Source organism: Nasonia vitripennis, chromosome 1, assembly GCF_009193385.2.
Source record: "Nasonia vitripennis strain AsymCx chromosome 1, Nvit_psr_1.1, whole genome shotgun sequence".
NCBI lineage: Eukaryota > Metazoa > Arthropoda > Insecta > Hymenoptera > Pteromalidae > Nasonia > Nasonia vitripennis.
In genome coordinates this window covers 27,943,681-27,967,522 of record NC_045757.1, presented here as the reverse complement: position 1 = coordinate 27,967,522, position 23,842 = coordinate 27,943,681, and the positions used below count along the sequence as shown (strand labels likewise).

The window sequence follows — 23,842 nt, the reverse complement described above, 5'->3', positions numbered from 1 at the left end:
CTCTCTTTATACTCCATTTGACTACTGGTTTTTGTACTTTTCGATCGCTTTGTCTGGTAATTACACGCAATTGCACGGATATGCGGAGCGATTATCTACAGGTATTTGCGGTAACGCATTGATTGCTTAGCTTTGTTGCGTGTGTTAGGGTATTCCGAACTATCTTTACTTAATTTAAAAAAAATTAATACAAATAATAAAAATGCTCGTACCACCTTGTACCTCTAATTAATTAACTTTCCAATTTATATTTATAACGATCGAACTATTTATTAACGGGATAAAAAATTAATTTTTTACACACAGTTCCAAAGCGGAAATTCGTATGAAATTCCTCGTCGCATTGTAAAATATGCTCTTACATGCGTCACATTCACCTTAAATCTCGCAGAGTAGAATATACCACATCTGGGATTCCAATAGTAAAAGTTTTAATTTATTCGAATCATATAGGACGTGGTTATATGTCTCTGCTTTTCGTAATCCAACTAAGCTCTCCACATTTCCTTCTCATTTCCCACCTAATATAACTAGTTTAATAGATTTACTTCTGAAACGAGGCAGCAGTGGTATTCATATATCGTACATTTGAGACTGAATTAGTTTTGATCCTATCTGCTTCAGACAGTCGGAGTATGAATCCAAAATTAGAATGGTGAATGTACATTAAGAATGATATTAATAATAGATTTTTTTGAGATTTTTCATTTTGAAACAATGGTATGTGCTAACAAATGACTCTTGAACAGTCGAAATCATGGATTTATAAACCGAAACACTTGTGAAGCCATTCAGAGTGAATTGACAAAGAAAATAATGAAAAATGCTTTGATCGCGTGTCTCGCGATCTGTATAGAAAAGCCTCTTTTTTCGTTGCATTTTATTTTCCATGAAAGATATAGAGAATGATCACTATAACTTTCGCAAAACTATTTTCACGCATATTTCATATCATCACAAGTCTGGTGAAAACGTTAGATAATTGGTGACGAAAAACATAATTTATTGATGTAATGTGTTCGTAATAATAAAACTAAAAACTTTATGTATGGATATTTTAATTGTTAAAGGAAATCTGACTAAACGATTTTGCAGATTAAATCTTAAAATACCATAGCACATATTAGAACGATGTAAATGCACTATTCTATGGAAATATTCAATATATCGTTTTATAAAAATATACGGAAAAGTGGACAGTATATTATGTAACTAAAAATAATTCACCTCAATTTCGCTTATCCTGTATCAAATTTTCTGTGACAGTACCAGGGAATTGAGAGAATCCGCCGTTTCCACAAGATGGGGTCCTCTTGTTCAGTGTAACAAGACATAGATTGATGCTCATCGTCGAGAAACTCTTTCATCTTATCAGACCTGTAGATGAATTACGAAAGTGGATTATTATAACACGAAAATCAATGTAGTAACCGACGGATTTTATGTATTGATGTCTATAATTAAATCCTCCCAAATATTTTACTAAAATCTTTTTCGAATCTCAAGTTAATCTTGTGTCAACTTTTATTTTGACTCACTAAGAACAGCAATTTTTTGTCCGAAATATTACCTATACAGCTAACCTTAAAATAGAAGAAAGCATGAAGCTTCTTAATAGAGCACGATATAGTAGAAAAAAGCCCGTTTTTAAAATGTTTTCAATTACATCATAGCTTTGAACTTCTAATTAGTTGATGGCTATCCTCAAAGCTGATTGAACTGTGATCTTTATACTACCGGATGCAAGGGGGGACTTATTATAGGTGCATGCAGTCGACTCGAGGTTTCACGGGTAATTGGACGCGAACTGAAACAAGAAATGTGCGCCTCTGTTTCGGCCCCTCGTGTTTTTCTGGCCACTTAATTAGTGCCATTCTTTTTGATGGTTTGGATTTTTTTATACTTGTACCAGACCCTGAGATTTAATTATAGCGTGTGCCATATTGGGAACGTAGTTGAAAATAAAATCAGTTGCTTTCCTAAGAATTGTTAATACACTAATTCGTTTCCAAATTTTTTTTATCAACTATATTCAAATTGTTATACGTAATATTTTTCAAACAATTATTTATAGAGCGATTTACATTCACGGAATCATATCAAATCGTGTTTACTTTCAGAATTTGCCAAAATTAATTTTAAACGAATTTACGTTCAAAACTTCGTACGTGAGGTAGAATCTTTCAATATCGAGTGGATATCAAGCACTTCTATATAAATCCGATTTGCATTTTATAGCCTAGTTATTACTTTTACGAGTATATATATATATATATATATATATATATATATATATATATATATATATATATATATATATATATATATATATATCTGTAAAAGGACTCCATCCGAAGGATGTATGATACATTCCTTAAAATGGGAAAAGAGGTTTGTATGAATCGAGTCGTCGTTTGCATGTCAAATCGTTACTATTATATAGCATCAGTATACACGATGATAGTACAGAAATTTGTGTCGACGGGCTTAAGTAAAAGTTATGTGCATCGCGAATTCCGTTTGTAGCCACGATATCGAGAAAAATATCTCGCACTAGTGTCACTGTACATACTATGTCTATGGTAATATATTCCAAGAAGCTATGCTGCAACGAATCACCCAACGTTTCTACAATTTCAAATTGTTATTTTAATCGTTTGCAATTTACATAGATCTATTGGTTTTACCTATTCTGTATATTATTCTCGTAAAAAAAACAGGTATGGCGATGTTAAATTAAATTAACAACGCCAATGATCAGCCACAAAGAGATCGGAAAGCGATGTATTTTCCAATCAGCCGCAAGTTTGCTGATAAACAATTCGCTTTCTCCGTCCCATCTGATCGAACCCTCTATAACGTCGTCATACGATTTTTAGCTATAACGTAGAAATCGCCCCATTGACGCAACCTCAGAATGCGGGAGACAAGTGTGTGTATAGGGGGGGAAAAAGCTTCGAAGGAAAAGTAATTTCCTCCAGAATATTTCACGCGTGAGAGACTGTATACTGTCGTACTATTCGTAATACGTATATAGTGTTTCATGCACAAATGCTGATAGCTGGTAAATGCATCGTTGTCACATTAGCGAGTATTAGAACTGAGCGTTTAGCTTTCATGATAATCGCTATAAGTTAATAAAGGTAATGAAGCTTGTTACGAAAATGCAATCTATCAAAAAGCAGGTTATGTAATTAAAATGGACTTCTTTTGTTTTCTGGACTTGTGCTGTGCAGTTACACGGCATTGTTTGATGATATAAACGTTAAAGGAATACTTTATAGAACATTTAACCAGAATGCGTCAACTATCTTGTATACTCATTTGGAAATCCGCTAACGTCAATCAACGCACTGCCCTCGCATCAGGGCTAAATGGACCGTAAGATAATTAAAACTGCCCTTAACATATTATATCCGTGATATCCTCGTACATCGAAACCATTCTTCTGCTCACCCTTGACAATAGTTCAATCGACCTCGAGAAAGTTATTTCTACCCAGCGATTCTCATTCCCTTGTAAGAACGCGTAAGCATCCAAACGCGTGGGAGCTCGGGTATTATATGTATAGGTATCTCACGAAATGAATCTCCCCCTTCTCCTTCGTCACTGCCTCTGTAATTCACCTGCGTGAGCATATACGGGTACCCATATTTGCGACCCCTGCATCGGCTCCACAGATCAATTTCACATTCCCGCGCGATTCCGTCGTCCCTCGTAAAAAGTTATGAACTCCTCGCGACTCTTGTGCGTGCGTGTATTATTTATACACAAGGTTTTTCCATAGCGTCCCCCTTGACTTTTCTTAGTCTCGCTGTTCGCCCCATTTTTTGCATTCGATTTGATTTCTCTTCTTTTCCGTTATTGACCATCGAGTATCAGTTTTATTTGTTTGTACTGTAGGGAAGCTGTTTCGAGTCGACGGTGTGTATGGGCTTTTGTAACGACCACATTGTTTGTTGGCGGATAAACAGCCTATTGAAAATAAAACTTACTCCAGAGTTAGTGTCTTGCCGAACTCGACATACATCTACTTATGTGTATCTGGTACACGCATAATAAGTATTTAACGTAACTCATAGAGTCGAAATTGAGAAAAAACGATAATAATTATGCCATCGCGGAAATCTCGACTTTTTTAGATTCAAATTTTAAGCTTACTTATGCACAAGCTATGTACCAAACATATTTTTACTTTGAAGACCGTTGGAAGTCCAATCTAAACTAATTTTAATGTTAATGCATACGTGTATGCATAACTTGACCTGCTTTTCGGCTGCTCATGCTACAAACTGATTAAGAATTGGAACAATAAATATTTCAACAGTTATCGTTTATAGTGAATAGTCATAATCAGCAATTAAAAAAAAAACCAGCCGGCAAAATTAAAAATAACTTCTTTTCCTAAATTTAGAATGATATACATGACAAACACGTGATTCGAACTCAAAAGCCTCAGAATAGATTTCTAACTCGTTGTTGATGAAGTCGAAAATTGTAGTATCATAAAGCTTCCTCTAGGAGGAAGCAGTATCAAAGTGGAATTCTTTCACATGCGGTATTTCCATTAGATGCAGTGAAATTGTATTTGTTCGTGAATTTTCATCCCATTTGTCACGCACTGAAGCAAATCTCATGCCCATAGACACACCGCAGCCCCAAAGCATTCCAGAGAGCATTCAAGAAAGAAGTGGAAATGAATTTTTCTTAATTAAACTCTACCCTTTTCAGGCAAGAGCGAGAGCCTTTCCTTTTCTCTACTCCCAATCTTTCCAGAATTGCTCAGCAGTGTTCTCAGATTCGACTACTATCTCCATCGGATACAGGCTAACCCCTATCCGAGAGAGCGTAACGCCAGGGTGCCTCGGTGTCACGAACGCAGGCATTTCAGTTGGTTTCCAACGCGTATCTCTTCCTACATCTCTTTGTTTTTTCCTCCGATCTTTTTCTTTCTCTCTCTCTCTCTCTCTCTCTCTCCCTCTCTCTCTCTCTCTCTCTCTCTCTCTCTCTCTCTCTCCCTCTCTCTCTCTCTCTCTCTCTCTCTCTCTCTCTCTCTCTCTCTCTCTCTCTCTCTATCTGTCCCTCTTCCGGTGCCATCTCCTTTCTCGTCCGCCGTGCCGCCTCGGCGTTACGTGATCTTGATTCCGTTTTCCGATTTTCATGGAATAATCTGCGTCGACTCCTTCTGAATACGGAAATCGAACGAAAAAACGATTTGGCACATTGTATTATACAGATCAGAGTTACATATCGGACGAATGAGAAAACGGACAGTGTTTATGCGTCGGGAGAATAATGGGCTCCCGCGGGAAAAAGTTTTATTATACACTCGGAAAACACTTTTTCCCGAAGGACGCTTATTTTTACTACCACCGCTTAATTTACGAAGTTTCTTATTGTGTAAGAGAAAACAACGATTCGTTCCTGATTTATGTTCGCGAAAGAGCGTCGCGACACGCCGGTTCCTCTGTTAATATCTTACGCGGATAATTTATTTCGCCTCGTTACCGTCGGCAACTATGATAAAGCCCGAATTTGTACATTCCACGCTTTATTTCCTCCAGGAAAGTCGCCGAGCGAAACGCAAAAAATAAAGGAAGTATACAGCTAGAGGCGATGAAATGTCAACGACGGGCGATGGCTGTCACTCACGCGTCAAACTGCGCGAATTCTCGACATACGTTCATATAAGTAAAGGCGCCGCAAACCAGTTGACCGCCGTATAAGACCTCTCCTTACATTATCACGTGCGACCTGAAGAGCTGAAGTCCCTTTTTTTTCCTTCTTATTTCTCGGCTCTCGCAATCTGCGCAGCTAATCCGATCCTCGTGTCGATAAGAGGAACTTTCGTAATAAAGGATTTCTTACCCTCGTCGCGAGTACTGTGCGGCACAATGGCAGGCGTGCGTGCGCACGCTGGTGATGCTAGATTTTTTTTTTCGGAGGCAATTCCGAGTTCTACTGAAGTTCCGAAGGGTGTGTGTATATTTTTTCTGTGGTCGAGGTGCAGCTAGACAGACGTTTATTTTCGGCCGCGCGGTTGATTAATTGAATTAGTTGCTGTGGTGCGAGGTTGATTTTTATACTTGGTGCTTTGTTATTCTGATTTATGATTATTAGATATGGCAAAGCTGCTGGATCAGTGTATTATGAGCTGTATCTGTATTTCATTGTTATTTTTTTCGTTGTTTTGTATGATTCAATATCGAACTCGAGAGGTGAGCTAGCGAAAAATTGTATAACAATTAAAACTTAAAAACAATGCGCTGCTGATGTTTTACGCTTCGTATTTTTACCGACAATATTATCGAGGCTTACGTTACAAATTGATTGACGTTAAACCCAAGTAAAACAGAAAAGGATTTATATTTCAATCGATACCTTTTTTCAAGCCACTCTTTTTCCTCTTTTTCAATGCCCATAGATTTTCCAGCGCGATATTATGGATTCGAGAAGGCATCCCTTTATCTTCTTCAGACAAACGTTATTTCCTCTAAAAAATCCTACATCATAATATATTCGATGTTTTTAATATTTCATTCGTTCCCTTACCTTTTTCCAACGAATTTACCATTTTCATAGATTAAAAAAAAAGAATAACGAAGAGATTTATTGATTAAACGTATTCCAGCTAGGCTTATTCCAGTCTGCAAATATAGTTCTATCAATTACTTGTTCACACATCGAACTATCATTCCCCCACACAGTGGCACTAAATTGGAAATTCGAGAAAACGAACGTTACTCCGCATAGCAAAACAGAGAAAACTGCTCGAATATTTCGAATTAACCATGTTTTGACAAGCAAGTACTGTTAAAAAAGGCTCAAAACGCGCAATTGAACAACCCGAAACTTTAGCTCCTCGAAACGTACGCCGAAAACTAAACCTATAGTTTAAGAACTATCAGAGATTCCTGACAAATTATTAATGAGAATGCTTAGATAGTGGCATATGCTGAGAGGTTATAGACTCTAAATACACTTATTGGATTGTCACTTGTCGGTAAGATAAAAATACATTTTGCCAAATAATCGGGCCTAAATATTTCATCAGGGCCGAAATCTCAAATCAGCCAATTAAAATGATTGCATAAAGAATTTTATTTTAACTTGTTTATTAGTTTTTGGTATTTTCAAAAAGAAGTGATATTTTCACAAAGGCAGCGCTTCGCTCATGCGTTTTATTATAGAATTTCATATGATTTTTCCTCAGTCGTAGGCGGCCTAAGGGTCTCGGCAAACGTTGCCGCCGAGGGATCTTCCATCTATTTTTTGCAAATACTATTTCCTTCATCCCTCTTGTCGCGAGATAACTCGCGCAAGGCAACCTACATCACGGGGTTGCGGTAAAAAGAGATTTTTTTCGTGCAAACATACTTATCGAGATTATTATGGCTCGGATGTACTCTTCTTTGAGGCTCGACAAACTCGAAGGAGGATGCAAATCGTAATTTGATGATTTACATTTACAACGTAAAAAAACCGACCCGAGACGAACGGATAAGAAAATCCGGCTTACTGAATATTGCAAATTTTCAATTTCAAAACCCATTCCTTTCTGAATTATCAAGACGATCCAATGCGTGCGTAACTAACGCTTTCACTCGAAGTTGTGTAAATCTCTGCCGATATCCATCGTTACATAAATAAAATATCGGCTTACGCTTCTGACTACGAAAATCTTAATTCAAAATACACACTTTCTTCCCCCGTCATGCTTTTCCATACCTCTATTTATAGTACACCCGTGAAGCTCTTCTAAAAATACGAAGCAAAAAAAATATAGTAACAAGAGAGTGATGATAAAAAAGTGAATTTATAACAGAGGATGACTCGCGCGATAGCCGATTTGTTTAATAAATGAGCCTCCGGAAGAAGAAGTTCATATCCCGAGCCTTTGACGATAAAAAAGCCCGTCACGTCAGGAGCACACACAGGCTCTATACTATCGGACGCAGACGCGCGCTTGAACGGAGTATATAAGGACGGGGCTATCGTGGCGTGGCATCGTGCGGGTGGCTGTATCACTATTAGGCAATAAAACTGATTCCGGATGGAATATACGTGGAATTGTACTAAATCACTTCTTGCTCGTTTATCCTTCCTTCCTCTTTTTTTTTCTGGCAGAGTATCTTCTCACGACGCTTTTGCCGGGGTATGCGGAATTTATTTATTTTTCTCTTCTGTTTTTGTTTTGCTTGTTCTGGCCGCGGTATTGTGGGCTTCTGATATACGTTTGTTGGGAATACGCTTGTCGAAGAGCACGTGTGTGCATCTGAAAGCGGGATTTCTGCGCGGTGGTTGAAAAACGCTCGAGTCGCCTCGAGCCTCGCGAATTCGATACCTTTTGTTTTGTCCGTTGCTACGTTTTACGTCAGGGCAAAATTCAATTTGAAGAAAGTCAAGAATTTTATAAATTAATTGATTTAGTAGATGCTTGAAGGCGTATGAGGAAATTTCCCTTAGAAGCAAGTTAATAATAAGTGTCTTTGTCTCGCAAGATCTCAATGTGCGCACAACGTTTAATTGCATCAAAAAAGAAATTAGGTTGAGTGGGTGCGAGAGAGTGAAGGTAGTGATGTGGAATTTTTTTATTTCCAAGACGAGCGAAATGCACATAATGGTATTCACTTTCACAAAGTCTCGCGCGGGAGAAAATTGAATTACCGTCGTAGCGAAATGAGAAAAAATGTATTTTTGATTAATTTGACGATATTTTATACGTGTTTCAATATCGCGTAGTTTCAGTGTTGCAGTAGTCTACGTAGAATTGAACAAAATCTGCTTAAATTTGAAATACGTAATAAAAGTATGTTCGTATCCGTAGGTATAGGTATATACTTTCAACAAGAGCATGTCTCTATGGAAGTACAATATGATTTTGTATTCAAATAAGTGTACTACTAAAACATCAAACTTAATTACAGCAAAAAAGCAAGGTGCACTCGGTGCAGCTTTACGTAAATAATTCACGGCAGTCGCGCCACAACTGCATTACAATTTGCAAAGAAATTGAAAAAGTCCAAGATAGTTGAAATAAGTCCAGAGGCAGTTCTTAGTAATAACTGGCAATTATTCGCGACTATATAAGTTGAGCTACAGCGCAGTGCACTACTATTGATTTTGTCCGATAAATAAAGTTTGACGGCTTTCGGACCGTAAACGCGAGCTTGAGTTTCTGCGGAGGCGTCGTCGTCGTCATCGTCACAGATTGCTTGTTTTGCCTAACTTTCAGCGCCAACTTTTATGCGTTTTTCTTAAACGACATGCGCTATAGAAAAATAAAGTAATCGAGCTCTTGTATAGAGGCGATGGGTAATTTGTGTATTTCATAGGATATACAAATATATTTGATTGTACGAAAGAGTTATAGAGTAAAGCTACAATGTTATTGACGTCATTGTACATACAAACATATTATATACATGGTAAATATTGTCTTCTTCCAAGACAATGAATGCCTACAAGTTTGCAGAATTGTTTTCTTCTGCACAACACTCCATGATGCGGAGAATTCTGGGTTCAAGTAAGTCGGCAAAAAAAATTTCATCAGTGTTCTATTGTGCAATCAAGCATGTATAAGAACAATCTCTATAGACTTAATTTACGTTTTCAAAGTAATAAGAGCGCAGGGAGATCTTTAATTAAAAAGTTGTGCTTCTCAAACTTCCCCAAGAGAGTCGAGAAAAAAACGATGAGAAAGTTCTTCAAGTATGTAATGGTGTTTACGTCAAGTAAAAGCAATTGTGCATTAGACAATAAAAGCAGTTCATTAAAGTAATTTTGAAAAATTTATTTGCAGTGATCAAGGTCTCTTATCCGTATCATTTCACAAATACATTACAACGAATATCAAAGTATAGGTATAGACTTTGCACACAATATCCATTCTTATACGACGAAAGAAAGAACTACCGCGACAGTAATGAACCCTAATTATTTCGGGATTAAGCTCCACATAATACAGCCGTGCATATGAGCGCGATTTGGAATAAGTGCGTATAACTAGACTGCCGAGGTAATTCTCTCGTCGGACTATAAGCTGTGCGCAGGCAATCAGGTATACCGAGCGCCAAGTTTTACGTCTGCGTCCAGTATGGTCGAAATTTTTTCCCCAGAATCCTCCCTGTGGGCTACGTTCACCGCAGCTGTGTCATAAAACGCAGTAATCCCTCGTTGCTAAACCTCTGCATCACTTGTGCGATTCTCTCGTGTCACTTTGTGTTAGGCTGTTGTACATTCGTTAGAGAATCATCTCGATTCAAGGTGAATCTCGGCGATTGCGTAAGCAACGAAGATATAGGCTGACTTTGCGTTACGAATGTGCTTGCAGTGTGTACGATGTGGATTTATGGAAGAAAGATGCATACGGTGTATAAAACACACGATGCTGCTGGAGAATGTTCAGACGATTAAAGTGCACAGCCTCGTGAGGTATGTGCAGAGACATTTGAATACGCGTAGATTTAGCGCTGAGCTAGAAGTACGGTCGAAGATTTAAACTCGCTATTGTTTTCTGTGATCTTGTTGTTTGTCTACATTTTGTTTCACGTTTTCAATATTTCTCACGTGAACTTCATTTAATTGCATTGCAATATCGAATTGATTATTGTACTATTTAAAAATAGATGTATGATTCTGTTTATAACTACATCTCCAGTCAGTACATTATTCATACAATTGACCGTACCCAAGACAAGAATTTTCATTTTAAAATACATCAACTCGTTCCCGCCAATTAATAGCTAATTAGCGAATCTCCTTATCCGTCGCAAGAGCGTGCACTGAATTTCGCGGAATTTCGCTAATTAATTTCACATAAACGATCCTCGGTTGTAAAAACTCTGCAAATTCCCATGTGTCAAGCGCCGAGTTTCTCGCAGCCCTGAAGTTAAGAGCTCCTGAAACATTCAAGCCCCGGCATCCTTCCGTCTTTCGATTATACGAAGCCGCAAGTAGTGCGCGGCGCACCTGCTCGACATTCGCGCATCAATCGAACAAGAGCTTCTGTCATCCCTCCATCAGCCTTAATATTCGCGCTGCGGGTGACTGAAGCGCGATTTAACGCCGCTCGACTCATAAATAAGCCGATTTAATCGCCCAGCCACGGCATCCCTCGTATCAGTCATATCGCTTTGTTATATATATATATATGCACACACACATACGTGTGTGGCTGATGTGCGTGTATGTGTGTGTGGGGTAGGTATGAGGGTTTTAACACTCGACTGGCTTTACTGCGAGATCGTTTTAGAAAATTGGCCTTTCGCGCCTTTTACAGGGCCAATTTCGCGAGCGATCTTTTTTGTAGTTTGAAGCGCGTGTGTGTATGTACATATGTATAGGCAGTGACGCCTACTGTAAGCCGAGGAGTACTACAGCATTGTGCGGAGGTGGGATCAATGAATGGTGTGTGAGGGTTCGGCGAAAGAGGCTTTCAAATATTCCCAGGATCGCGTAAAACTCGTTTTCCGCTCTTTACTCGCGCTAATCTTAATGGGCTCTGTCATAAAGTGCGTTGCTTGTTTTACCTCCTGAATGACGTTTAGCCTTATACTACTGGGTCCGAGACGGTATGAGATTTCGACTCTTTGGTTGGGGTTATCGATGATGTTTATTATGATTGGACCTGGATTAGTTTTCGTCTTTTTATGACTACTGCATTAATTTACAAGACCGATATAGGTATAGATTCACGCGCGAAACTTTTATGTAATCCTTGAAATCCTATACATCGTATAGTTCTACTAAAGTCAGATCTCTTAATACGTCATAACTGCATTATAGGTAACGAATCCTCGGGGTAGTACCGTCTCATGAATCTGAATAATATGTAACAATTATACAATTATGCAGTTTATCAATTTATCTATATTGTTACACTTATACGTGAAAAAACTCAATCTCCCAGTTTCTCACAATTTAAATAACGGCACGAACGATCAATTTCCGTCGCAATCTTCCGTTATATTGCTCTCTTCCGATAATAACATTTGATCCGAACATTCGCACGCGCCAAAAAAAGCTAATAAATATTGTCATTGAAACGGCAGAAATGCAAGGCCAATTCCAATGCTCGACGCGCGAGTGTGTACAGTTACACGTACAGGAAAATAGAGAATCGCATCGATCTGCGTCGCGTCGTCATCAACATCGCTGGTCCACGTGCCGATGCAAATTCGCGTCGACGCGCGGACTATCGGTGAATTTATGGCGCACGGGAACTTTCTCACACGAGCCAGAGCCATTTTAAGTCGACAATCACGGATGAAATACGCTGTGATTTATTTTTGCCGATGATGATAGTATTATAATTTATATGCTTTAATTATTTCCACGCGCATTTGTGTACCAATAGTTTTTAATTTACTGTAGTTGAGCATTGATGGCTTTTCATATATATAAATACTAAATATTGAAACTGAATCAATACGAAAATCCGGTATTATATAATATGGTTCGGTGGACGTGATAATAATTTACGTTTTTCATTATCGATGTAAATAAAAGAGTGGATATAGACTGTTTGTTAAATCGAATCGAACGAGAAAAATTTTAAAAATCGATAACGTCGATGAAATGAATTCTGCTGCATCTCTACGCGAACAAACTTCACGACTCCGTTGGCGAGTCGACGATTCAGCCCGAGAAGACGCTTTCTAAAAGGCAACGAAAGAAGGAGAGAAGCGTCTGGCCAGTTCCAAAAATGGACGATAAGATCCTCCCACGCGCGCGACGTGACGCCGAAAATAAAGACATTTCGCGCGAATTTTTGGCATCAGACACGACGAGCTAAATTATGATTAAATGCTGCGGAACCAGCTACGTGCGCTGAGTCTTCAAGAGAGACAAGACAATATTTACGAGCGCGGATTTGTTGTAATAGTCGCATTGACAAATAGATGTATGGAGTTATTGACCTGTATAAGCTTGTGCAGCTGTGTTTCGGTGTTTCCGCCATCATTAAAATATAATTTATGAGGTAAGAAGTTTTAATGAAGTCATGTGTAATAAAGCGGTAAGAGGATTCTGGAAAACATAAAATGTGCATTTGGGTGTGGTAATTTTCATTACGAACGAAACATTTTTCCACTCTCTTATACAAAATCTGACATCCAATTTTTGCTCACGCACCAAAGCGCACAGAAGCTTTCAAACACCACTCTATTATAAACTCAACATACCATACTGTGCAAGCAAAGACTACACGTATACGTTCGCGTTAATTTTTCTTTTCATTGGCAGCGACACGCACACAGAGCGCGCTGCGCACGTAAAAGTGAAAAATCATTTTCTTTTCCGAGGCAAACGACACGTGTCAGATTATCTCTTCTGCGCTCGGCCTTTCCCGTGCGACATCGCTGTCAATTAGGCTCAATTACTAGTATATCGCAAGAGGCGATGCAAAAAGTGTTCCGCGCGCGCGTGCACGTTTCGCTCTCGCGAAAGAGATTCGCGAGGCGCAGGAGTCTGCTACCCACCGAAAGTATTACACGGTATTAGCATAACTGCATCGTTGAATCTCGTTTAGCGCGAGTGCAGCCATTAGCCGGACGCGTACATTTTTCCAGCGAAAATGTTCGCTCGCTCGCCAGGTCCTCGGCCTCGAAAGTAGCGCGAAATCAGCCGAGGGGAAGATACCGCGCGAGGTATAAATAATTCAGTAAATGAACGTATCTTTGTCTTTTACAGGAGTTGGTACTGAATTTTGTGTTATGTATGAGTGCGCGTGCGTGTGTTTGTAGGACGTTTTTGCATTTTTTCATGTTTCATGGTGGAAAATTATTTATGATATATAGCTTCGAAAAAAATAAAAGTAAGCGGTATATATATTTGTAAAGTATTGGCGTTACCATGTGTTTTTGAAGTAGGGAACGTAGAAATACGTACAACGCATACCTGTGGGTGAGTAAATTGTTCACAGAAAATTTGATCGTGAAAACGTTATATTGGTCGAGTTTCGAGTTACGTAAAAGAAGCAACAAAAATTAAAAAAAAAGAGATCGGTTACAACTTTAAAATTCTGTGAAACAAATGCTTTATTTGTAAAATTTGTGCAACTTGATTGACGCACAGAGCATTTTGATAAAATTTATAAACTATCATTCCCTGTGTTGTGACTTTTTAAAATAACGTTTTTGCTATTTACGTTAATTCAGAAAAAATACTTTGATAAAATATAAATACTAAGTGTATCTAGAAGGAATATATTTACTTAAATAGCAGTGAATATTTAAGGTACTTCGCTGTAGACGTTCCTTTGCTCATTTGGCTTTCCGTATTTTTAACTAATTCTATAACCGGCGAACTTTGTGGTCTTCGAAAACACCCTTTTACGACCTCACCACGTAAAATAAGTTTTGCTTGTTCAAGTTCTTCTTTCTTTAGATTGTATAAGTATGCTAATTTAATAATGTCTTTATTTGAATAATTTACTATAAGTATATTTATAATTTGTATTTTACTATAGAGTTACATGACTGCGCATACAATGCGGGCTATCTATACTGGCGGCTTCAATCGAGCTTTGATAAAACAACATTAGGATGTGCAAAACTGATTGTTGTTTTTGAACAATTGATATAGCATCGTGAAACAAGCCATTACTGTACACACACTAGATAAAGACGTTTTTTGTACTGTAGTACAAGCCAAAAAATCGATATTAGTTCATCGCATCGCTCTGCAAACATGTCCAGAAATACTTATTTTAAAAAGTTATCATATTAAAAAAACTACGAAAATCTCACAAAACAGCTCGCATTATATTAGTTTCCTACGAACGCAACTGGTTTTCAAAACAAACCCGGTGAATACTACGAAATTCTCGTGCCTCTCGTGCAGTCAGAGCCACGAGTCAATTAAAATCCAAAATTTTTTCTTCAGATACAAATACGCCGTACAGTCATCCGATGAAAGAAACGAACAATAGCGCGTATCCGCATATGTGGAAAGCTATATATTAATTAAAGAAGCGACCGCGGGTATGTTTGTTTTCCGCGTGTCGTATTATACGTCCGCCCAGTCAAAAACTATCTATCGCGGCTCTGCTCTATAACTTCCGCTTTGGGAAACCAATATGCAATTAACTGTATATGCAGCGAAAGCATAGGGAATTGAGTCGGGGCACGCGCATATGGCTTCGGCAATTGATCCTACAGTCACGAGCACCTGTATTCTCGCTTGCCTAGTGCAATGCTAATAATACAATTCGGAGAAAGGTGAGATTCGAAATTCTGTTTTGCTTTTCTCTCTAGTTTACGATCAGTTGAATCTGTGTCATTGCAGAGATTCTAGGAAAAGCTTATGCGTCACACGAACCGGTCAATGTTCGTTTGTTTGTGCGAGATGCACCTTTATTGGATTCCCCGTTGAATTTCGACGTTTGTATGTCCGACTGAGTTTAGTTCGATGGGAAATTCGTATTGGCAAGCTTGACCTTTTTTGGGAAGGGCAAGGATCGTAGATTTCGTTTCGTTTGGTAAACTAAATCTTATTGCAATCCAAAATTTGACTTTGTTAGCTAAGCTAAAATAACGCGTGAAAAATCGTAAAATACGACAAATATTAGAGACAAGAGTTTTGTGTGTTGCATCAACATCATTCCGCTGTTGTAGCGATGTTGAGTGACTTGGAAACCCGTACTTTAGAGAGATATTAACGAAATGCTTTCAAGACGAAATCGTGTGCCCGCGTTTCTCACTTTATGGACGCGTATAAACGTATGTTGACGACTCGCGCTAGAGATATCAGTCGGAGATGACTAACCGGACAAATGCTACCGAAGACTCCGTATCATCTATGTGAATTTATGGGTTGTTAAAATCAGCGATTGAGATTATACATCTTCTCTGGCTGTACTGTAAAATCACGTTTTGTAATTCGCAGATACGTCTATGATTGCATAATTCATTTGTTAAATTTTTAATTCAATTAGTTGGACATTTGCAAACAAATATAGTCGAGATTTAATTTTCTACCATCAATATCGATACAACACGGTACCCAAGAAATAGTGAAGCAAACGCATTCACGATCGCACATCCTGGTAGTCAAGAGCAAAACCTGATGATGAGAGCCGCATATAGCGAACCAAAGACGGATATTAAGTACCATGCAACGTGGCCCCTCGCGTTGTTGGCGTTTTTGTCTCCGTATTGTGTGTTTTTTTCCTCAAGCCCCGCCCTTCTCTCGGCGAGTGATGGATTGTTCGCGACCAAGACGATTTAGCGAAGATTTTCAAAGAGAATAAACATAAACATCTGTTGTGCGAGCAAACGCGCACAAGGAGTTTCGGGTTTTCTTTGCCTCCGCGAGTCTAGGAAGAATTCCTTTTGTGCCGACCTGGCCAAGCATGAACGAGATTTCAAGTATTCGGAAGAGAGCTGAGAAAAATCTGCTGGAGTAGCATTAGATCGAGAAATTTCGTTGTTATACTTATGTTTGTTATTTTGTATAGATATAACCGTATAATATCGTTATACTTTTACGGAAATAAATACAGTCAATCCGATTAGTTGTGTGTATTGTAGCAACACGTGCGAAACTATGCAAACTTCGGTGCCAGTTTATTTTCAAACTTTCATTTTCCAAATATGCATCGATGAAAATGGGGTATGGCGTATCGCCAATCGAGTTATATAAGAAAACACATACTGAATATCGATGATGCGAGCAGCTTCTCTGACGCCAGGATATTCAAATATAAACTAAATTGACGTTCCTACTTTTGTTATAGAGAGACGCACCTTCAATAATGTACTCGTAATCTCAGGCGGTGACCCAAAACCACTTTCCTCGCTCTTCACAGCACCTGTATCAGATTCGCGAAACACCGTGTGTATATCTGTATACAGTTGGAGCTCAAAGCACGAGATTGTCTCTCGACGCGTCTGTATACGGGATCGAAATTGTTGGCAATTATTCACGAGAATGTCTGATCGCTGCAGCTAAGCCATTTAAGGTAGTCGGCGAAGAGAGAGAGAGAGAGAGAGAGAGAGAGAGAGAGAGAGAGAGAGAGAGAGAGAGACCGGCGATAAAGGGACGGGCGATTTTACGAGCGCGCGACTGGTTCGGAGCTGCGAGGATCGACGAGGCATTGTATATAAGCAACTATTCCCGAGGATCTGGACGTGAAGTGCTGGCTCGGATATTTGGATCTATCGAGAGGTCGGGATTTTATTATATCGATGCTGGTGATTGCTTTATGGATGTAACTTTGTTATTGTCTGTCAATCATATTGCTGTGATAAAGTATATATTGTGAGATGTAAATTTGTTGGAGAATTGAAATTTCAATAACCCTGTATGAAGAGGTTACCTACGTATGACATTCACTTATTCGTAATTGATTGATGACGCCATCGGAGGCTATTATACGAATTCGTATATTGTTTAAATTTTCTCGTCCATGATAAATCATGATGAACTACAATATCCATAAATGTCAACACATTATGTACATTATTGAAGGCAAATAATCGGTATCGTATTCTATTGCCCATGAGATATATTGTCCAAACAGTGAATGATTTACATATCACAAACATAACGCCTATATACCAGTCCGTATTTGTTCTATTTCAGCGAACCCCATCAACGCTGCCGTTCATCGCCCCCATCAAGCAGCCCTGACAAAATAATCAAATTCACGAGGTATATAATCAATTAAAGGACGGAAAAAAGTTATCCTTTTCCCTACTGATTCTTCTACCACACACATGGAATTCCGCGTGATTAAACAAAACTCTCTCTCACCCCATCTCTTCCTTATTGCCGGCAAGTGATTAAAACGAAACGCCGACTCCATTATGATTCTCAAGCGCATTCAGTCGCAAAACTTTCTTCCGCGGAGAGATCGAGCTCGCGAAAAAAGGTCAATGCTACCACTTCGCACGCGTGCCATTATCCTGTCGATCAAGTAATCTCCCTTGTACACCGCATGCACGAATCGTCCTCCCTATAACGAAGAGTCGGACTCGAGCGAATGCTTAGTATGTATAGGCACTTAAGCCTTGCTCTAGCCTCGGGGGCTTATGAGATCTCCACGCGAGAGGAGCATACATGAATGGTCATAGAGATCCGCGCTCGATCGACTTGGAGATTGACGAACGATTGTTATCGCGGCCTAAAGTCAGTCGTCCTTCGAGCGAAACAGTTATACAATAATGGCCGGAGAGGAGAGCTCGGCGACCAAATGAATCAGAGAGCCGCTTCGAGGCAGAGATGGATTGACAGCCCCCCCCCCTCTCTCTCTCTCTCTCAAGCGTTTATTTATAAGGATATCTCGCTTTTTTTTTCTTAAAATAGAGACTTCCTATCCCCTTTTTTCGCTCCTCACCGGGGATAAAATCTGCGCTTTTTTCTTTGAATGAGTGCGACGAGATGGAGTGAGAGAGGGGGGGGGGGGGGGGGGAGGCGCACATGAAAGAAAGCGCGAAGAGGGACGCTTTAAAGGAGACGTAGGCAAAGATCCGAGAAGCGATAAATTTAACGTCTGCTACTAACTTGTGTGCAACGGATATTAAAGTGCATCTGCTAAGCTTCCTCAGGTTCTTCAAATAAGCTTATGTCGTGGTGAAATGTGCCGAGAGCTTGCGCAGTATTTATATGCATTGGATTTTTTTCTTTAATTTAAATTTACGACGAGTGGTGATGATTTTAGCACGAAAGGAACATTGAAATTAAGTAATGCCATTTTAGAATTTTCTTCAATTTGGCATATATTTGATTCGTATTATAAATGTGACTAAGCAACTTGATCGAAAGAGTACAATAATTGAAGCAGCTTTATTAACGTAGATTGGCATACCAAACTAACAAAATCTTTGCAACGTATCTATATAAAACAAGACAATTCGATTCATCAGTATCAAATAATAACTATTAATACCTCAAGCAATTAATAACGCTAATAGGCATAACGTGTTCTATTAAGTAAAGTAAAATTAAAATAACGTTTCGACAGTCAAACATTCAGTAAGTCAAGCAGGAGATAGAGTCGGAGAGAAGATTCAAATTCATTTATAATGTGCTGCGAGACATGTCCCATCAAACACAATCCATTTATATACATTTGTGTAATATCATTACGGTGTTTATGTGCCTTCGGATACAATGAGCGGAAACGTCATAATAAGTTATTAATAGAATACTTGATTGATCGAACTACATATTATACTGTTTACGTATATTCTGTGTATGCATTTCACAATGAATATTATTCACAAAAATATGCAGTTTATTACAATTTTAATTTTATATACTGATCTTTCTCATTGTAGTGTTTTTGTGTATTTTATTTGAAAAAATGACTTTGTATATAATACCAGAAAAACTAAACAGTAAAAATCAATGATTATCATTAAATGAGAAAATGCCAGATTTAGCGATGTATACCTTATCAGGGAGAAAAGCCCAGCCATAATTACCGTAGACTCCGGCAATAATAGCATGAACGGTTCATCTAGGCACAAGTGAAAATCGTCCATGCATGTGACACCACCTATATCTTTGCCATAGCCAGAGACCAAAGTCAGAAAATTCAAGCTGTGAAGGAGAGGCTAAAATTGTTTTGTTTTACGGCTACTATACAAGTGGCTTAGCGCTACAACTTGGCGGGTTATATACCCTGTTGTAACGCTTTGTACGTGACTCCTGTTCTAGCAACATACTTATTTTCTTCGACGATGAACATATTTAAACTGAATGAAATACAAAGTTCGGCTTTCGGGAAGTTTCGAATTCAAATTTCTGTATTTCTATTCATGCTGCATCATAACAAAAAGTATAATAATAGTTGTTTAACTCGAAGGTGTTCGTCATGCAAATTGTATAGAATGTGAAAGGCGTGATCTGACGCTAATAAGTGTGATATAGTATAAGATGCAGGCTGAGCTAGCGAAGTTTGAGAATTAAAAAGTTTTCAGTTTATGCATTGCACAAAAAACTTTGAATCCGATTAATTTTTTACGAGACGCGGCGCATAAAATGCACATTATAAATGAATGACAACAAAGTTCAAAAGAAGTTGGAACACACTTTGTTTACTTATACAGTAAATGCTGATGAGAAAAATTACTGATGTCCCCAAGTTTTTTTTCTGATTAGAGTATGGCATGGATTTGCTACTTTTTGAGATTATTTATTCAATTCTTTTATTTCATAAGTATTACGCATAAGACTCAATTATATCTAGATTCTAGAAGAATTATATCTAGAAGAAATCAAAACTCAAATATTTTGGTCTCGCCTGAATACCATATCCTTGACGACGTTCCCGTAATGACTTAAAATTTCATCTTACGTACTATAAATGTCTAATTAAGTCTTGTAATTTACAAATTTCTTCTTGAACGTCGCATCCTCCCGTATGGTCGTAGACCAAAGCCATAGTTTCATTTGCGAATTTACGACCCGGGGCGCCCATACGTGAACAAACAGGCGCGTGACTCGACGTAATTACGCGTTGGGATCGGAAGTGGTTTCGAGTTGCAAGTGCAGAGAGCTTGTGTACGTGTGTTTATATCGGTGCATACCTATACTTGTATGCACTGGTCGTTAATGCTTCCGACCCGTCTGCGATCGATATTTCGTTTTTTGCGAGAGGCAACTTGAAAACAGTCAAATTACATTTATGAAGGAAGTGGGAAAAGGAATGAGTAGTCGGGTTCTTAAATAAAAAAAATGCAACAATTTCGCGGTTAACCTAAATATAAACAGTAACTTGCTTAGGCATAAAAACCCTCACGGAACAGAGGGAAAAGCCTGAGCAAGCTAGTGAAATAGAAATTATTTATTGATCAAGTAAATTAATGAATTTATGTAAGCATAAAATACAAAAGTCAAAACTTATTATCTAATTTAACTTACGCAGTGGATAATCGATCCTTATATTTACAGAGCGCTCGCTTACCTAATATTTCGGGGATCAGCCCCTACAATAACGCCGCAAATCGCAAATATCGGTGCGCTGTACGTGACGGACCACCCTCTCTTCTGGGTAGATTGTCGATCGAGAAGATGGAGGTATCCCGGGGTGGCAACGCCCAGCACGTCACAGGGCCCCGACGTCTCGGGAACGGGTCCAGCCCTCGCTCCGTGAACGACTTGAGACGACTCGTCGAGTCGTCGCGACCGGGACCTATAGCGAAGATTCGCTATGCGATAACAGCACGCTTGTGTCTCGCCCACACGGAATTACAGGCACTTTATTTACACGAATTATAGAAATAAGGGAGGAATCACATGCGAGTGATTCACTAACAAATATAATTCAAATTACAGCGATTACTACAGGCACAATACAAAAGCTACACGAGAATAGAGGTAGGCTTCGGATCACACTGCTCTCGATCGATGCCGAAACGAATCTGACGCTCTCGCGCGCACTAATCGATCTCAGACCGCAGAAGGGCTTACGCATGCGCTCTTTCTTTTCTTGGCGCGCCATAATTAACTCGTCATCAAGAGGCGCGGGAATCAAACCGTGCTAGGTGATACATATTTTATGCGGAGACGTATAATACGCGAACACAACTGTTGATTTTTGCAAAGAGATTTCTATCAAAATAGCCGTTAAAGGCGGACAATGGTATATGACTTAATGCAGTTCTAAGGGGATTCAGAGTCGATGTAGCTTCCTGAGCTATTTGACGATTAGTCTTGTCGTGGCTGAGGAACTGAAGCCTTTACCATGATGCTGTTAGGAGGATTATGGAGAACAAGGTCTTCAGAAATTTACCTATGGGTTGATTTACGCTAAGCTCGGATGTATTCGTATTTTCATAAGAGTGAGAATTCTGGTGTTTTTTTTTTTTACATGGCATTTGGAACACGAAAGTTCATCGCCTCATCTAGGCAAGCCTTCTACGCTGCCCTATCTTGTGTCAACCCCACCCAAGATGCACCTCTCCGATCGACACCCACCCGTCCTATTTCTACTAGATCCGCTTTTACATTGTCCTCCCATCTACGTCTAGGTCTACCTAGAGGTCGCGTTACCATCGGCCTGCCCTTCATGACACGCGCTGCCGTACGGTCGTCTCCCATTCTCGCTACGTGCCCTGCCCATCCCAATCTGCGCGATTTTATTATTCTGTTAATATTTGGTGACGCGTACAGATTGTGTAACTCATCATTGTGTAGTCTCCTCCATTCCCCGGTTTCCTCATCTTTCTTCGGCCCGTATATTTTTCGCAAGACTTTATTTTCAAATACCCTAAAACGGTTGTCCGCCTGCTTAGTGAGAGCCCACGTTTCGCACCCGTACAGAACCACCGGCAGTATTATTGTCCTATATATTCTTATTTTAACGTTTTTAGACAACAGCCTCGACTTAAGTAAATTACTCACGGCGTAGAAGCAAGCATTACACGAATGGAGTCTCTTATTTATTTCGACATTAATCTCGTTTCTATCATTTATGGTCGTACCCAGATACATGAATTCGCTAACCTTTTCAAAAGTAAAATTACCAACTCTGAGATATTCCTCCCCTCTGCAGATGCCTAGCTTATCCACAATCATGTACTTTGTTTTTGATTCACTCACTTCTAACCATGTATATTCCACCGCTTTTATGAGGATTTCCGCGTTTCTTGCTACCGTTTCCCTACAATCCCCCAGTATATCCAAATCATCTGCGTAGCCTAGTATCTGCGTTGTTCCATTAAGCGTTGCGCCCATCTGGCTAACCTGCATTTTTCTAACGGCATACTCTAACGTTAAGTTGAACAGCACCGTAGAGAGCCCATCCCCTTGTTTTAAACCATAGCGTATCATGAAGGGTTCTGATACATTACCGCCTACTGGGACCTTTCCCGTGCTTCCGTTCAGACATATTTGAATTAATCTACTAGAATTTGATACATTTTGCTTCGCTTAATAGAGTCGTACGCTTATTTAAAATCTATAAATAGTTGGTGTATGGAGCTCGACGCCCCCATATTTGAGTAACTCAGCTGGTATAGAGTCATTCCCCGCGGCTTTGTTGTTTTTTAGTTTTTTAATCGCGGCCTCTACTTCTTGGTAGCTCGGTTCCTCCACGTGGGGTTCAGCAGTGTGAATTTCGTCCCCTAATTCTTCGCTATTTTCGTGCACGTTTAATAATTTATCGAAATAATTTTTCCACAGCGACAGTAATTCGTTGTCATTTGTTACGAGGTCCCCGTTTTCGTCCTTCATCAATTGCGCTCTCTCCTAAAACCCTTTCTGATGGCGTTAATCCCTCTGTACATTTCGCGGGGGTTATTTTCCTTACTGTTAGTTTCTATTCTCCTAATAAGATTCTTTTGATACTCCCGCTTCTTATTTCTGTAGATCGCGCTTGTCTGTTTCCTTGCGTTAGAATACTCTTCTACGGTCCTATCGCTTCTATTTTGTAAGCTATCTAATTTAGCCTTTTTGCGCCTTTCAAACCAGAGTTCGCACTCTTCGTCAAACCATGGTTTGCTCTTTGGCTTTTTCTTTTTACCCAGTACTTTGTTCGCGGCCTCTTTTACCGTTTTTTCGATGTCCCCCCATAAGCTATTCGGTTCGTCATTCCCCTCCGGCGATGTGTTGTGTATAGTGGTCCGAGTCGCTATCTGCCCCTCTGTAAGCCCTTACGTCAAGAACATTAGTATGACGTCTTTTTTCAATGAGGAAATGATCAATTTGGTTCTGTGTGGCCCCGTCCGGCGATGTCCACGTTGCCTTGTGTATGTTCTTGTGCTTAAAACACGTAGTTTTGATTATAAGATCTTTTGCCGCCGCGAAATTTATGACCCTAATACCGTTATCATTGCTGGCTTCGTGCAGGCTTTCCTTACCTATAGTAGGCCTAAACATTTCCTCCCTACCT

At 39.3% G+C, this 23,842-nt stretch overlaps 1 protein-coding gene and 1 long non-coding RNA gene across 4 annotated transcripts in view; one reads left to right on the top strand and one right to left on the bottom strand.

The window, feature by feature from the left end:
- The window catches only part of LOC100118259 (cardioacceleratory peptide receptor), an 82,903-nt gene that overhangs the window by 26,914 nt on the left and 32,147 nt on the right, over window positions 1-23,842 (top strand). The window lies entirely within an intron of this gene.
- The window catches only part of LOC116738556, a 67,949-nt gene continuing 45,334 nt past the window's right edge, over window positions 1,228-23,842 (bottom strand). The window contains exon 2 of the long non-coding RNA XR_004344817.1: window positions 1,228-1,377. This is a non-coding gene — a long non-coding RNA (uncharacterized LOC116738556). The remainder of the gene's footprint in view (window positions 1,378-23,842) is intronic.